A 17,495-nucleotide genomic window follows, 5' to 3' on the forward strand; every position below is an offset into this window, starting at 1 on the left:
CTAAACCTAGGTGAAACACATTCGTTGTTTACGTAAACACTCCGCGTGTTCGATCACCGTGACGGTGATCACCGATCACCGTCACGTTGAGAAAAGTTCAATATTAACCACCTGAAGGTTTCTAATACATCTGGGTGCGTCGCCCAGAGCGCCGATTAAGGAATGCTCCAGTAATACGGCAACGCACATGGCTTGTCCCTCCCATGGTAGCGCAACTGCGTGCTTTGCTCTGCCTTGGCTAATATGGAAGCTATAGCGGTTATAACTTACATCTTCATTTATTCGGGGAAATGCACCCACGTGCGAACAGTATTGTATAAACAATAACGGGTGAGCTCATACTGAAAAAAAAAATATAGAAAACACGAATCGAATATTCTATTAGATTTCGTCCTCGAATCGAACAGCGGCTAGTTGCGATTATAATTTAGAAACGTATTTCGAGTAATGCACGCAGACGGACGAATGTCTGGGGATCCTATTTGACTTAAAAAAAAAGACATTGACTCTACCGAATCGCGAAGTGGTATTACCAGACTATGTGCGCAACATATGTATGTCACCGCGAGGCAGTGCCGTTGCGTAGGGTATGTCGTCATATGTCAAGTTTCCGGAGAGCAAGACATAACCGCTATGATTCCATTTAGGATCTGAACCAGAGCTTTAAATTGAATCGGACGTCGTCTGTGGTTCTAGCGGTTAAGCTAGAATTGTTCTCAAGAGCAAATTTAAGCCAATCATGATGCTGGACATATCATTAGGCAACGCGGCCAGCCAACGGTAAAGAGAACTTACGAATGAAAAGCTTCGTGAATTCGGTCCCAGTTTCTCGAGTTTCTATATTATAGCAATATTTGTAAGTTTAGCGGGACGTCACAGTTTTAATAGCTGATGTTGTGTAGCACTGTGAGCAGCAAATCCACCAATAATGAACCGTTGTGGCGAACTGCAAGAAAACTAAGAAACTTTGTGCACATGCAATGTATAGTAGTACTTTGTGATTATAATTGGCTAGAAACGTCAAGCGAACTCTTTCTTTCTTTCTTTCTATTACTGGAGCACTGTGACAGCATCCAGGTGCGGATAGCTCATCTCGGAAACAAGAAGGAAAATAAGCTTGCCTTTTACTTTATTTTTGTCGCGTCGGAAACACGAAAGTCGAAAACGTCGGAATTCTTTCTTAATTATGGGGTTTTACGTGCCAAAACCACTTTCTGATTATGAGGTACGCCGTAGTGGAGGACTCCGGAAATTTCGACCACCTGGGGGTTTTTAACGTGCACCTAAATCTAAGTACACGGGTGTTTTCGCATTTCGCCCCCATGGAAATGCGGCCGCCGTGGCCGGGATTCGATCCCGCGACTTCGTGCTCAGCAGCCCAACACCATAGCCACTCGGCAACCACGGCAGGTAAAACGTCGGAATAGTTGAGCGGTTATTAATGATCAGTTGGATACTTGTTTCCTGTTGCAATTCGAAAGGCAGCATGTTCGGTACAGGATGAAACCAGCCAGCGATTCAAAACAAAGAACCAACCAAACAAATTAATTAATTAATTAATTATTAATTAGATAATTATCTACTTAATTAATTACTTAATTAGTTAATTAAACTGGTGCGGTCTCGATTCGAATTGTGAAATTCACAGAATAGCTCAATGCTCACTAATCCAAGTTTGATTTCCTGAATCTTCAGGTGTGCACTATGGGACATGTGAGCCATCTGAAAGTACGTGTATGCTGTTGCACTATTCGAAAAGGTGCGCGCGATACGCTAATGACTACTACTAGTAGTGGTAGATGGGTTTTCTGCCTGACGCTCGGTTTATGGCTACTGGTTAATGACGGATTCTCCGTATGTACATAGCGCTATTTCAATCTCTCTCTAATTTTTATACAACTGGTAATGGTGATAGTGAAAAACATCTCTTTGTGTACCTTGAAAGAAAAAAAAATGTGGAACGATCACTTCTCTTTTGTCACTGAGCACGCGTGACCCTGAGAATGGTTCCCAGTTTACGATCTTTTTTGAAATTCTTTGGGTATCTGCAATAAATGGAGTGCGTTAAAATACGTGTGGCTGTTGAAAGCAAAACGCTTCGATATCCGTTCACTATGTCTTTCCCTCGTATTTAGCTTGCTTGTGACACTCAAGTCTGAGGTGCTCGTGAGTACCAGCATTCAGAAAGCAGCGTTTACGGTTGCAATGACAGGCAATAGGCTGCTGCTGGGCGGAATCGCAAAGGAATTCTGGGAAATAGCTGCACGATGGTGACCAAAAAACAGAGAGCGCCATTTTTCTTTCTTTTTTGTTTTTTTGCTTCTTCACAGCCCCACCAAAGCGCTGTTTCGCAGTGCTCCCCGAGTGACGCGGCTCCTCCTCACGACGTGAGCGAAATCTCATGTGATGGGCCAAGTAGCTACATACGCGCACCAGGCTCCGCAATGGGTCGCGCGCTAGTCGCCTCGTAAGAAGAGCCCGCCATCTTCAAGAGGCGGCGACCGCTGTCGCAGTCAGACGCTCGGGGATCTCGGAGCCCGCATTTACATGCGACGTCACCCACCATCGGTGTTGCCGGTCGCTCGCTGTTTGCGTTACGCGACCTGGCACTTCGCAACTGTTGCACGCTCGCAAAGTTTGCGTGTGTTTGTATGCGCGCCCCGCAATCGCGCTCGCCTCCGAGAGGAAGAAAGAAACAGGCGGTGGGGGGGGGGGGGGGAAGAAGGGTTGCCCGGCTAGTTTCGGTTCCCTTCCTTCCGAGGAGTCCTGCCCTCCTCGCCGCTGCCCTCGGCACCTGCGCCGCTCGATGATTTGCGTCCGCCCGAGAGAAGTGCCAGTGAGCTCCGCGTGCTCGCGCCGTCTCGAACTCGCCCGTTTGCTCTGCCGTGTTGTGACAGCTTCCGCGCGGGACGACGACGGCTGCCGACCGCGGCGGCCGCCCGCGTGACCTGCGGGCTGTCGCTTCGAGACCAGGAAGCCGGCCGGCAGCAGGACTGCCGGTGCCCCTTCCCCGTTGTCGCGGCGAAAGGATCCCGCATCGTCCTGTCGCCAGTGGAGAAAACTGCGCGCCGACGAGCTGCTGCTATCGACGGACGTCGAGGCCATGCGCACTGGTGAGTCGCCGATTCCGCGGGCCATGTGCGGTATGATGCAGTGCGGCGATCCCCGGGCGTGCTCGCGAGCACCGTGCTGACACAACTACTCCTGACGACGCCTCGGTCAGGGGTTGTCCTGTCACCATGTCGTGTAGCACTCGTAAACGGATCCTGGCCCATTTCGTCGGCGTTCCGAGCTGCCTCGGACTCCGAAGCATTGTCGCACGTGCCTTGTGAACGCTCTCCTGAGCGCGCGGTTTGCGAGGATGTTCCCTTGGAAAGGGTGCCGACATATCTATACGAAGATTGTAAGGACGGATTAGCTTCAGTAGCCGTACCGTAATGGTGTGATTGAAATGCTCCATCGCGGAAGCAGTCTGTCCTGGCGAGACATCGGGACCGTCTTGAAGTGACGAGTTCTACTGAACAAAGATTCGTTGAGATATGATGTAGGCGTGTGGCATTTGCCCGCGATGCGTTGCAGCAATGTTTGGACGGATAGCCGTAATTTGTCGAATATCGCGTGTTTGCATGAAGACTTCTGCGGACTGCGCGGTTTCGCCAGGCCTTTCTAGCATTATCGTAGAAATTAACACGCATCATGCTTGCTCCTGAAAGTTTTGCTTTTTGTTGCCTTCCGATGATAGTAAATGCAACTGGAACTAATTTTCTGGATAGGGCTCTAAATGTGCCTTCACAAACGCAGTCATTTCAAAGTCTGTATTTTTCTGTTTAAAGTATAAACCCCATGCAAGCGATCTTGCACGCGACAGCGACAAGCGACGCGATGGAGATGCCTGTCGCGTTCGCTCGTCGCCTACAAGTTGCACCCCATGCGAGCGATGACTTCGAGCGACGTCTCCCCAGTGTTGCCGGTATGAGGGCAGCAATATAGGCGCCGAAACTAGCGTGACGCGTGCTTTATTACCTTAAGTTGATGTGTTTTACTGTAAAAAGCAGCATAAAATATTTCTGAAAGTCTTGCAGTAGGTTCTTATCCTTGCACGTATAAAAATTCAATCGTTTGCTCGTTCCCTGCGACAATCGGAAGTACTTGAGTTATGTACATCCAGTTCCGGCTTCGCGCTATTGGCTAGTCGCTCATAGCACTTCCGGGCGACGAGCGACGAATTCTAGATTTGCAGAACCGAGCGATCACGCGACAAGACCGAGCGATCTGTTCACGCGACGGCCCGATCCGTCGCTCGAAGCCGTCGCTCGTCGCTGTCGCGCACAAAATCGCGCTCATGGGGTTTAGCTTTAAAGGTTAAAGGCTGTCAGAAATATTTTTTGTTGGTTTTTACAGTAAAACATCAACTTAAGTTAATAAAGCATGCGTCACGCTAGTTTCGGCGCCTATATTGCTGCCCTCATACCGGCAACACTGGGGCTACGTCACTCGAAGTCGTCGCTCGCATGGGGTACGACTTGTAGGCGACGAGCGAACGCGACAGCCATCTCCATCGCGTCGCATGTCGCTGTCGCGCGCAAGATCGCTTGCATGGGGTTTATACTTAAGTCATGCGTTTAATTAGGACACCATTACTCGAAGGGTGGATAATGTGTGCAACAGAAACTACTTTGAAATACGCAGTACGTTTATGAACATTTTTTCGCGAATAGGTCTAAAATAAGGCGAACTGTAAGTAGAACGTGAAGTCAGCGCCACACAAGCCGGCACACGAAGAGAGCCTCCAAGACAAGTTCTAGTAATCCGAGTGAGAACAAAAGAAAGTTTGCAAACTTGCCGAATTCGCGGCGCAAGGTACAATAACCCACTGTACACATCTCGCAACAAGCAGCCACGCGGTTCTGGAAATCTATGCTTGCGGTATTTCTGAGACCAAATCTTGAACAATTTAGCTCAACTTTTTTCTTGTCCTCGGGTTTCCTTCTCCTGCACGAATTTCAGATGTCGCAGATAAACATATGTACGTAATAGCTATGTTCATTTTTTTCTCGACCATGGACGTTCCCAAGAGTCAAGAGAAAATTCACAGACACTAAAGAAAATGCGCAGATGAGTTCGCTGTTGCCACTTTTGTCACCACGGAAGGCAACGAAATGGCTAGAAACCACTAAGAAGTTGCCACGCTGTTTGTTTTTTTGCGTCGTTTAGTGGTTACCGCGTCCTTCTGATGCCGCAGTACTTGGATACTTTGCATAACTATTGACTGTAACTACTGAGAAGTGATACATCGTCAGGCGACTTCGGCAGACCTCGTTCGTAAAATCAGTGCTGCTGTTGAAACATACAGGGATGCCCTTATATTGTGTACGCGTTGAAAATAAAACAGCAACACTTACGGGGACGTTGCACGACTGTGCTGCATCGCGTGCATGTGGAGAACGTCTCAGAGTTAACCCCTCGGGCAAAGAAGACAAAGAGTCGAAATCACAAAGCTTTTCGTTCGTAAGTGTTCTTTGGCATTAGCTGGCCCCCTCCGAAAATATGTCCATGATCACGATTAGTTAGAAATTGCTTTTAAGAACGATTATAGCTTAAGAGATTTTTGTGAATACGGGCGTAGGACCTTAACTCTGCCCTGCATTGATTTCACTCTCTCTAACGAGGAAAAAGTTGTGTATCCTTCGGTAGCGCACGTTGACTACAAGCCTATTCGGAATTATAACATAAGACAACTGCACGCCTATCCGGAAGCTGTGGCCCTCATGTGTTTCCGCTCACTTGGACCGGACACTGGTATACATTTTGCCTTGCTTAGTGCGTGTCCTGGAATTATATGCTACAGAATTCTGACAATGTGGGCAAATTTCCAGGGCCGCCTTCAGGCCCACAAGAAATTTTGTGGCTCTACGGGGCAACTGGAATATCAATGAACTTCGCACGCAAGACCGCACATCGCGCATTGTTGTGATGGCAACATTTTCCCCCTACGTATATTGGACTAGACGTCACATCAGGTATACGTCACATAGGGTATTTACGACAGCTTTCTTCAGTTAGCCGTTCTCGGTTTAGGAAGGCACTGAAAGATCAGCAGCCATTGGCCTTTAATGCTGATCATCGGAAAGCGAAGGGGGTCCACTCGCCTCAGTTTATTCTCGGGAAAATGAATACGCGAGAGAGCGAATCAAGTGAGAGCAGTATCTCGTATTTACTACAGGAAACTTTCAAAGCAATAATTGTCTGACATACGTTTGTATCCCTGTATTCGTCAGCAGTCTGACTGTAACAAAACAAAAGCCAGAGTGCGAGCGGGGAGTGAGGATAAAGATTCCTTAAACCCCAACCCCCCATTACGGTCCGTTTCTTAATTCCGGCTATATCTATCAGTCGTACGGTTTGCACACCACAAACGCTTATCCTCCCAGACCACAGGGCGCCTTGCGTAATAAGCGTAAGCGATGGCTGACCTTTGGCTGGAACGCTCGGTACGATTTTGTAATTAAAAATGTCTGGGGCATGAGAGCACCTGGACGAGTGCAGAAGGGGGAAGCGGTGCCCGAAAACTCCGCACCGTTACGCAACTACTTACTACAATTACCGCGCGCGTAACAACAACTCCGGAAGAGGAAGAAAGAGAGGGAATTAAGAGGCCCGTCTTTGTTGTGGCCGCACGCTTTAGGGGAAGGGGGCGAGGTCCGGAAACGGCGTGTGTTGGTGCACACGCGGCCACAATGGCGACACGCAAATGAGCACGGCAGCCGGGCACGGTATTGAACGGCGCGCGTGACAAGACGAGAGGGGAGAGCCCCCCCGCGCGGTGCTCTTCTTCGGACGCGCGGCCCCGTTTTCGCGGTCACGTCCGCGAAAGACGCCGAACACGGCGCTCCCCTTGTCCGGGCGTCAAAGCGCGCGCGCTGGGGCCGCCGCAGCAAGGTCAGCCGTCGTTGACCCGCTCGCATGGCGGGTCACTACTACGCGCTCCGCCGGGACCTTCCCGCGCAGCCAGAACCGGGCCCCCATCGCGCGCGCGTAAGAAAACTGTGTTAACGGGTGACCAAAGAGGGAGCGCCTCAGCAGCGCCCTGAGCAGGAGGACCCGGCGTGCTCGGCTTGACCTCGGCGTGGAGCGCGGTCGCTCCCGCGAGCTCGCGCCCCCGAGGGGCGCGCGGCGGCAGTCAACCCCGCGCCCGCAACAACCTCCAGAGTTCACGCGGCGATCGCCCGATGGAATGACAAGGGAGGTTGGAAGGGGCAGGACTGCTTGCGCGGTGGCACGAGAAAAATAAGAAGCAGGAATCCTTCGCTTCGTGCTACTTCGGAGAAGCGCCAGAGAAGGGCCGAAATTTGGAAGAAGGGGGACGGGGGGCGGCAGCACAGCTCGGGAAGGAAACGGCGCTGCTCGTATGCAAATGCTGCAGAGCTGACGCAGGTAACGCAGATGTACGAAGAAGACGACCTATGAGCCTAGCGGGCGATGGAGGAGGAAGTTCGGCCTCGCTTTTCTGGCCGAATACGTGCGTGCGGGCCGACTTACTTTTTCTCGATGAGTGGCACGCGCGTTCCCCTCGAGGAGACGGAGGAAGACGATAGATCGTCGGGGCGCGTGGCTGGTTGCGAACTTAAGCGCGTCGCTAGTTGTTTCCGCGCAAGAAATGATGCGGGGCTTCTCGTTCGAGAAAAGCGTAGCTGCAAACACAGCGCAAAACGCAGCGTAATCGACACTAAGTGATCACTAGGCGTGGCCGCGTAGACCAATCGCTGACGCGAGTACGTGATCACTTCAAGGTGGAGAGAGACCACTAGGTTAAAACCAGCGGAAAATATTTAAAAATTAAATTCTGGCGTTTTACGTGCCAAAACGATTATCCGATTATGAGGCACGCCGTAGTGGGGGACTCCAGATGAATTTTGACTACCTGGGATTCTTTGACGTGCACACAATGCACGGCACACTAGAGTTCTTCCATAACCTCGCGCTTAGCAGCGCAACGGTCATGCAGGTGAAAGTAATTAATACTCATGACTTTACTTCTCCGCTCAGCATATACTGCCTTCATTTTTCTCCTTTTTTTTCTGCAGCATGGATAATTAGTTATTTGTGCGCGGAGAAATGCGAAAGTGAAAAGCAGAAGCGCAACTAAGCTGAGAATACCCTTTTCTTTTCTTCTTTTCTTTTTGGTCTGCGATGAATCATGTCTCTGATGGCATCACTTTGTTGTAAATCTGTTCGGAAGAAATTTTACCTGGAAAGTAAAAGTCAGTATAATAGGGCACTGAACTCTGAAACGACTTCCAGGAGTACGAGCTCTGGAATCCAGCTTGTTTCTTCTGGAACCCAGAAATTCTGCCCTTGCTAAACTCTAGACTTTGGAGTTCGCGACCAAAACTATTTTCACCATTTTACTCGTAGAACGGCTACAACACAAGGCAAAGGCATGGGAAATCAAGTGAGGAAGCCAAACGCATACGGGAAGCTGTTATGAGATAAGGCGTTGGATATTGTATCTGTCTCGTGCCCGGGAATGTTCACCGAAATCTTCGCCCGTTATAGTCAGAGCTGCCGCAAGGGCGGCCGCCGAGGCGGCCATAATTATTTCTTCTCGAATTCCTGCTCTACACTCCGCGGCAGATTTCAGCCTGGACGCCGACGCAGAGCAGGCAGCGTTGTTCTTTCTCTTCCTACTTGAGACGTTTTCGCGAGCAGCATACAAAATAAAAAAAAAGGGGGGGGGGGAGACGAGTGGGCAAATCGTGAGACTGACGCAACCGGGTGGAGCCACCGAAAGTGGACACGGCAGGTAATAGCCGTAATCTGCCGGATACACATTCTCCCTTTTGACTTGTCTCATTGCATCACTCACGAAATGTATGTATTTGAGAGGCCGTGACAGTCACGATGGGGGCCGCTCGGCGTGTGTACAACGTTTTGGCCCGTGCGTCAACACGGGAGGCCGCGGTGAAAGGCGCGACAAGCCAGAAATCGCTCGGTGGCGCAGAAGAAAAGACAGCACGGTGGTAGGTTGCGACTCGGAGCGTGAGATGACAATGTAGCTTGAGACATCGTTGTCGGCTGGCAAACGGGAAAGAAAAAAAAAATCGCGTACGCTTTTTTTTTTATTGTGTTCTTGACGCGGGGAAGGCGGTTTGCTCGCAAAACAGATGCGCCACTGTGTCGCCTTGCTGTGCGCGGCAGGCGTCGAGCATGCAGCGATTGCACAAAAAACACTGAAGGTGCGCGTCTCTACGAGAGAGAGGAGGCTAAACGCGCGTGCGCGGAAGGAGGGCAGGAAGCGATGTTTAGGTTGCGTTGGGCCACCCGCGTGGCACACTTCTCGCGCACTGTTGACACCGCCGGCCGCCGTCGTCGTCACTGCGAAACCCTTGCGCGCCGTTTTCGCAATCGACGGCGGTCGCCCTTCTTCTTCCGCAGAAATAAACGGACCGGCGGCGGCCATGTGTTTGTGTGTGCGTGTGCCCTGGAACGGGTTTGTTGTCTCTGGGCTTTCGAAAGGAGCACCCATTGTTGCGGGGATGCCGCGATTCACCAGAACAACGGAGATGAGACCTTCCCGTCCCCACTTGCAGGCAACTAAGTGCCGCGGAGTCCCAGCATGCAGCCCGAGACAGAGGAGGAAGCTTCGTAGACGCTGCTCGCTCAAGAGTGTCGCCCTCGTTGGCTCCGGGGAGTGGACTCCCTCGGCATCGCCGGTCGTTATGCGCATGCAAACATCCGCAGGAAAGATTGGCAAACGTTTGCGCTTCACGCTCCGATGCGGCAGCCCAAGGGAAATGAGCATCTCGTCACAGCGCAATCATTCTTTGCGTGTGCGTTTTCCGTCATTCATTCTCGTTGAACATGTCCACGCTGAAGTCTAGAACTCTGACTCTCGCAGCACCTCCACTTGACTGCTGCTTGTCACGTTATTTGTATCGACATACTCATCTGGCACACTTTAACAGGACAGAATATGAGCAGGATAGATCAAAGACTACTACTGTTCGACTACGATCCATTATCGACTAGTTCCTATGTCGATCCACAGGCAGCACGTTAGCCCACTTCGAAGATACGTCAATTGGACGCCACACACGCTGCCGCACTCTCAATGGTCAGTTAACGCGAGTTCTTTTGCCCGTAATGCCGGTATCAAACGACGCGGGTATCAGGCTGCACGGACACTGTGCGCAGGTCGCTTGCGAACCAAAGTTTAACGGTTTACGAAACCAATAAATTTCGAACTCACTCGAGTGCAACGGTGAGTAATCGTAAGTTACTTTGCTACGTCTCTGACCGATGTATAGGAGCTTCCGCTAGGGGGAGTGCACGTCGTTCCAGAAGCGCTTGGATTTAAAGCGGACGGCAGCATCAACCGGTCAGCAGTCGAGACAAGCAAGATACGTTTGTAGTATTCGCGGAAAAGAGCAGGGAAGAAATTGATACGACCGGATCCGTTACAGGCATATATGGATCGGTACATGGCAGCTAGAGAAGCTTTGAGGAGAGATTCTTAACGGACGTGAAAATATAGGGCGAAGTGCAGTGCAGTAACTGTCTCTCTGGAGAGGACACCTCAACCGCACTGCACGTGGGGGAATGGGAGTGAAACGAGAGGTGAGAGAGGGAGAGAAGCAGCAGCAGCGGCCGAAACGCCGGAGGCGGGGTTAGAGCCGATCAGGAAGGCGACGTTCTCGGCGAAGGCCAGGATCGCGCGGAAGAGGAGCTTCGGCCTCGAGATGCAGCCCGAAGGGTGCAGAAGATCGTCGACCGTTGCACAGGACAGGTTTTGCTCACGGTAGACTTGCGCGAGGGTCGCGCGCGCGGACGAGAAAGCTGGGCACGCACAAAGCAAATGCTACAGCATCTCAGAGAGAGAGAGAGAAAACATTAAGGACATTTATACAAAATGCCATAGTTAAAAGCATGTATAGCATACCCGAGTAACTCAAGCAGGCTAATGACTATTTGTCACCGCCCCGTTTCGAATGGGATGCCAATAAATCATCATCTTTATCAAGTGTAGATCAATTTTTTTCTTTTGCGAAAAGAGAGCAGTCGTCCAAACTCACACTGTTCGTGTTGCAGTTAGTGAAGAAAACGAAAGTGTCGCAAGGTGAACTTCATATTACTGCAGTGGGATACAGGACGCGACACGAAGAAAATGAACGTATGGTACAAACGCTCATACATGCTAAATAGTTCAAGCAATTTACCCTAATTTCAGCCTTAATTGCAGGTCACAAATTTCCAGAGTGCGCGTTTCAACACTCCGCAATAACATTAATGCTGCTACGCAACCATGGGGCGTCATTTTGTAATATTCCGTTTGATTTTTCATTCTCGGCGTTATGTCATCCGTTATGCCTCGGCGATAATGAAGACGCGGTGGCGTCCGAGGCAACGGCAGAAAAGCCAAACGAAGGCAAAATTATCTGGGTCATTGTAAAATATGGCCCCAGGGTCGGCACAATGTAGCGATTCTATAGAAATTATTTTCCTTTCGCGCATCGTCAGTGGTCCGAGCAGCGCTCCGCCCACATTATCCCCGGGACCACCTAGTCTTGAGCGGTGGAAAGAATCGAGTGAGAGGAATCGCCACGCTGTATCGGTACACATTCTTGTTGCGGGAAAAAAATAAAGACAAATTCGTTGATCAGGCGGAAATGAGCTGCATGAATGGGGAAGAACGGACAGTACGTTATTCTCGCTTTCTGCCTCGCCAAATAATTAAAGTAGAATAACAAATGATAGTCCCGCTTGTCTTTCTTGCTCAAACTCCAGCTCAAAGATCTCCACTACGTACCGCGAAGACGCTCAGAGCGCTACATGCAGGCAGGCTCGCCCAGCGGCTCGAGAGCGAGGCAGCGACAGCGAATTCGGTTGCGTGACAGGGGCAGCGCGTCTAATTGGCAGCTCGATACAGATACGAAAAGACCGACTCTCCTTCAGTTACTCGCCGATGCATCAAAGCTGGATATGCAGGTAGCAGAGGAGAGGGAGGGGGTGTAGAATAGAGAAACACATACTTTATATGGCTCGCGGGGAGAGGGTGGTGGTCTGAAGATAGCGCGGCGCGTGCCTCGGGTGTCCGCGCGGCCGACGGCAGCTGTTTGCGCGGCAAAAAAAAGTTGACGAGCAGGAAGCTGCGCCAATCGGCCCGACCCCGCTCTTCTTCCTCTGGGGCAATTAAAGCCCTTTCCGCGAGCGGATAAAAAGGATCGCGCGCGCGCGCATCTCTTCCGTGCCACGCTCTTCGCGCGCGCTTCGCCTCGGCTGCTTACATTTGCACCGCCGCGCAACTCTTGCGAGGTGACCGTTCTCTCTCGCCGTCGCCGGTTTCCGCCGCATCGTTACGCCACTTCGGATGCTCGCTAGCACTCACCTATCCCCGCTCCTCCCCCTCCCCCCAGTCTCTTGCTCTTCTTTTTCTCGACTGTGAAGAAGGAAGAGAGGAGCGCGTGTGTGTGTGTGCGTGTGCCCCTCGCGTGCTGCAGTGAAAGCATGCATGGCGGCAGCGGAGCACTTTCAGAAAAACTTGACCTCTTCCGCGGTCCATGAAGCTCGTCGAGCGAGTGGAAGGCGCGTGTTGAAGTTTCCAACCGTGGACGACCAAGTGATGCGAGCAGGAAGGCGTGTATACAGCCGCTGCCATTAGCGGCTGACCTTGGAAACGCCTTCGTCGCAACCCCCCCTCCTCCCTCCCACTATACCTCAACCGACATCATCCCAAGTCGTTCAAAAACGCGGAAACTATACTGCGCCGCAACTTCCCGTTATGCACTTTTTTTCCCGCTATTTCTCGTGGCTGGAACATTCGCGCGGACAAGTTCGTGCTCTGGTTGTTATGGCTGTACTCCCCCTCTCCATCCCTCTCACTCGGCCCTGTCTGACATCTCCTCGCGTGTGAACGCTGGATCATCACGACGGCCGCGAAACGAATGGGACAGACAGCTGCTACCTGCGCTGCGTTTTATCGCTGTTAAACTCTGAAAAAAAAATATAAATATACTTCACGAAGGCATCTGGTATGTATGTATGTATGTATGTATGTATGTATGTATGTATGTATGTATGTATGTATGTATGTATGTATGTATGTATGTATGTATGTATGTATGTATGTATGTATGTATGTATGTATGTATGTATGTATGTATGTAATATGTATGTATGTATGTATGTATGTATGTATGTATGTATGTATGTATGTATGTATGTATGTATGTATGTATGTATGTATGTATGTATGTATGTATGTATGTATGTATGTATGTATGTCAGACAACACCTCGTGGTAAACGGCAAACGGAACGCAGTGCTGCAATCTCACTGAGCGCTATCATTTCCTCGATCACGAGCCACTGTATACCAGTACGTCATACTTGTCTACGCGAGCACGTCAGTTTCGGTAATTTCAGTTTAGGTCAAACGCACCAGCACAGCTAGATTTCAGTGTTATGTGGCGCTTTGTTTTCGATCCCAGCTCACCTAAGCGTATACGTATCTTTCAAGCCGTTATCTCGTGAGCACATTGATACTTTTGTCACGCCTGTATGTCAGTCATTTTATTCTGCGAGTATATAACTTCATGTCGAAACTTCAGCACAGAATCAGGCAAAGACGTAAGAAAGCAGACCCCAGTACGTTTGCTGATTGTCAACTAACGGATGTTTATGTCAGAAACAGAGGTTAATAACACCGGAGAAAAATGCGCAAGCGCGTATGTGTAGAATACAGTAGCGAAACCTACCACGCCTGTCAACAGTTCTAAAAGGAATTGAAAATCGTTATTAGAAACGGCGAAGCGCCATGGGCGTCATCCCGCATGCATTAGAATGTAAGACAGCGCTCTTTTTTATGAGGCGGTACGGAGGGCGGGCTAACACACCTTGCCCCCTTAATTAATTGAAGTATGCGGTTTAACGTTCCGAAACTAGACACGAGGGATCATTTGAGACGCCGGAGTGCGGGACTCCAAATTAATTTTGAACAACTAGGGTTCCTGAACGCATGCACCCAATGTGTGGTACACAGCCTCTCTTGCATTCCCCCCCGATGAAGATGCGGCCGCCGAAGCCAGATTGAACACACGAGCTCGTGCTGCAACGCATAGCCAGTGAGACGCAGCGGCGGGGTTCTCCTTTTCTTTTTATCTGCAGTATAATATAGACCTCACTGTGTGCCCTCGTCAATTCGTCCCTCCGCGTGTCGGAACAGTATCGATGTGCTTTTCCGAGATTTTGAGGCGAGATGACCCCCCCCCCCCCCCCACCCCCCTTGTGGCATATAGTGGCTATGGCGGATGATTGCACTACGAAGCCCGAGGGCGCGGGATCGAATCCTTGGCCGTGCCGACCGCATTGCGATAGGGGTGACATGCAAAAACACCCGTGAACGGTGCATCGGGTGCCCGTTAAAGAATCCCAGATGGGTAAAATTTATCCGGAGTCGTATCTCTACGGAGTACCCAATAACCACATTGTGGTTCTGGCCCGTAAAACACCCAAATTTATCTATCTATTTATTTATTTATTTATTCATTTTTGACGCGAGATAACTCATGCGTTTCGCCATTTATGATATGTTACGTCGACTCATTTTTGATCCGGTGACATGTAGACGCGTTGTACATTTGGAGTGATTTTTTGCATACTTTTTTCCGATACTGTGCTTGCTTCCGAAATAGACCTCAGTGCTCGTATCTAATCGTCATCTTCCTTACGTCTTTCTATGCTTCCGCGCTGAATTTTCGACATGATTCTTCACTAACTTTCTCAGAGTCACTGTTTTGGCATACGTCCCACCTTGTGATTGTTATGTGTTTTAGCGGGAGCGGACACAAACGCTTGAGCGCGTTGGGCTTAGCGCGCTGCTGTGCTGTACGTTCGAGATAACGGTTAGATCTGCCCAATAAGCCCAGGGCACGGTGTGCAAAAAAATTATGCGATCGTTACCGTGCGCGGTTGTCACAGTAGTCCGGAAACAAAAAGAGGAACGAAGGGCAGGTGGTTCTAGCACCAGGTGCCATTGCGATGGCATTCAACACAACTTGACAGCTCTATGCGACCGAGTGTAGGGCTTTGCGTGCAGCCCCATAAACCTGTCTTGTCGGTAGAGGCCACTCCACGTGAGGTGTCACACAGAGGCCAGTGAATCCCTAACATCTGCCCACCTGGATTTATGCATAATAAAATATCGGCGTATACATGCAGTCATAAGGGCGCGCTGAATGCTGCCGGCGGTTGCGAGTCGCAACTCACACGCTCGCATTTAACGAGAACGCGTTCCTGTCACGGGTAGTGGGATTGCGAGGGACGGCAAGGGGCACTGATGGGGGGCGTCCGACGCGAGTAGATACCTGACAGTCGTCCTGACGCCTTGTTTTTTTTTTGCTTGCGTTTTGATTTGGGCCGTAAGAAAAATGAAATCGAACAAACTTGATTAACATTAGTACCAAGACATTAGTACTAAGCCTGAAAAAACACGGGCCTATCTTCCTTCAAAAATACAAGATGCTCCAAACTGCGGCTACAGCTACTGGCACAACAATGAAGAACGTCAAGGAGAGCCCAACTGCGCCGACTGGTCGAGCATCGGCTGCGGACCAAGTGGTGAACCCCGACAGAGTGAATGACTGCAAGGCGACAGTGGGCTCACAGTCCATTCGCCCGGAGGGATGACGTCCGTCATCCCATCTCGTTGTCGGCGCTCTCTCTATCGCCTCCGCCTCGTTCGCTGTTAGCGCGGTCTGGCAGCTGTCGCCTCACCGCCACCCTCGCCTGGAAGAGCCCGCGAAGGGATGATAATGGACGTCCAGTCCTGTCCATCGGAGTTACGCCACAACACTTTCTCGCGCGCAGGGTTCGCCCCCGTCTCGGGGGCGTTCTAATGAACGACCCATTGTTCTTTCGGGGGAGCCGCCGAATGTCTCGGGCCGGCCGCCTGCTGCTGAACGCACCGCTGTCATTGACCGGCCCGCTGCGAACTGCATCGGAGGTAGGGAGGGGGGTGTCTCAGGCCTGCGCAGGGGGGAGGGGGGGGCGAAAGATCGACCGGATTTCGCTCTTCGTGTGGCCGACGCGCTGCTGCTGTTGCCGCTGAGCGGGGGCGAAGTCGCTAATGGCCCACTTCCGCGTGCGCCCTCCTCCGTCGCGCCCTCCCATCCGGCGACGAAGCGCGCGCGGGCCCGGGCCGCGGCGCAGCGCGCCTGGCCGACAAATGGGGCCAGAGCTGCGCGCGATGCCTTCAGACAAAACGTGCACCAGGACGAGCAACACGGCCGCGAAGGGCCGTTTTGCTGCGCGCGCGACGAGCACCTGAGCAGCTTTGTGCACAGAGCCCGAGGTGTCGTTGGTCTTCCTTTTATTAACTCGAAAATCCGTCGGTGTAGTCCGCGTGACCGAAAGACGTCACCAAAAATGGACGTCGGCGTAAAGAGTAACAACACGCAAAAAAGTGATCGGATTGACGTCAAATTTATCAGGGAGATTCCTGTCAACAAAGCAAATCAATGGTTTTGAAAAGAAAATTTAGTAAATTAAGGTCTGGGCAATAACCGAACCCGGGCTTCCGGGGTGCGAGACGAGCATGCTTCCCAGACACCACGGCAGCTCCACGGTTCTGTCCAAACAAAGGTGTGTATCATTGCACGCGTCACGTCGCAGACGCTGACAAAAGGTGTGGCCTGGTGCATGTGTCATTGGGCACATGACGGCGCAGCCAATGGGGAGGAGGTGGCGCCACGTCATGAGTGTAAAAAAATGAAAAGCATTAATGTCCAATTGAACGCTGCTGAGCAGACCTTCGAGTTATGAACTCCTCGCGGCCAAGCGAGCGCGTTGAGACGCTTTAGCGCGTTTCTATTGGCCCTATATACCAAGGCGCAGTTAAAACGCAGGCGAGAGCTTGCGCGGACAAGTAACGCGCAGAAAGAAACGTTTCACCGAAGTGACTATAATGATTTCGCATTCCCGCACGTAAGCAATCTTAAGTGCCTCTGCCGAATTGTTTTTTTCTTCGGTATTCTTGGAACGGGACGTCCTGGCGTTCTGCATAGCCGTCAGGCGCAGCTAGTTCAACAGAGGTGGAATGCATGGCACGGATGGAGAGAGTTTAACAGCTGCATGGCTTTTGCAATCAAGCTTTTAATTTTCTTCTTATAAAGTTATAGATGAAGAAGTCAATTGTCCCCAGTTGTAATGTCCTTCGCTAGCGACAAACGTGTATGTGCTGTCATAACACATTATACTCGTTGCCTGTCAGCCGTCCTTGCGCGCTGCACTTACTGAACGAATTGAGTTACCTCTTTTATGTTGGCTAATTACGATGCCCAATGTTATTTTAAAGCTTGTTCTCGCGTTTCATGGGCATCCAAAAAATGCACCGAGGCTCATAAATGTCGAAAACAAAAAGAAAGAAAAGAGGGAACGCCAACTTGTTCCACTCGTGGGTGGAAGTGGACGTTCATTTATTGGAGCAGGGTTTCTGCACCG

General features: G+C 50.8%; 1 protein-coding gene across 1 annotated transcript in view; it reads left to right on the forward strand.

Annotated features, from left to right (window-relative positions):
• Positions 1–2,759: 2,759 nt before the first annotated feature.
• LOC139047721 (calpain-9-like) overlaps positions 2,760–17,495 on the forward strand; it is a 116,077-nt gene continuing 101,341 nt past the window's right edge. Inside the window, exon 1 of the mRNA XM_070521722.1 lies at positions 2,760–3,113. The gene's annotated coding sequence lies outside the window, so the exon portion shown is untranslated. The remainder of the gene's footprint in view (positions 3,114–17,495) is intronic.

The sequence above is a fragment of the Dermacentor albipictus genome, chromosome 1, assembly GCF_038994185.2.
Source record: "Dermacentor albipictus isolate Rhodes 1998 colony chromosome 1, USDA_Dalb.pri_finalv2, whole genome shotgun sequence".
In the NCBI taxonomy this organism is placed as follows: Eukaryota; Metazoa; Arthropoda; class Arachnida; order Ixodida; family Ixodidae; genus Dermacentor; species Dermacentor albipictus.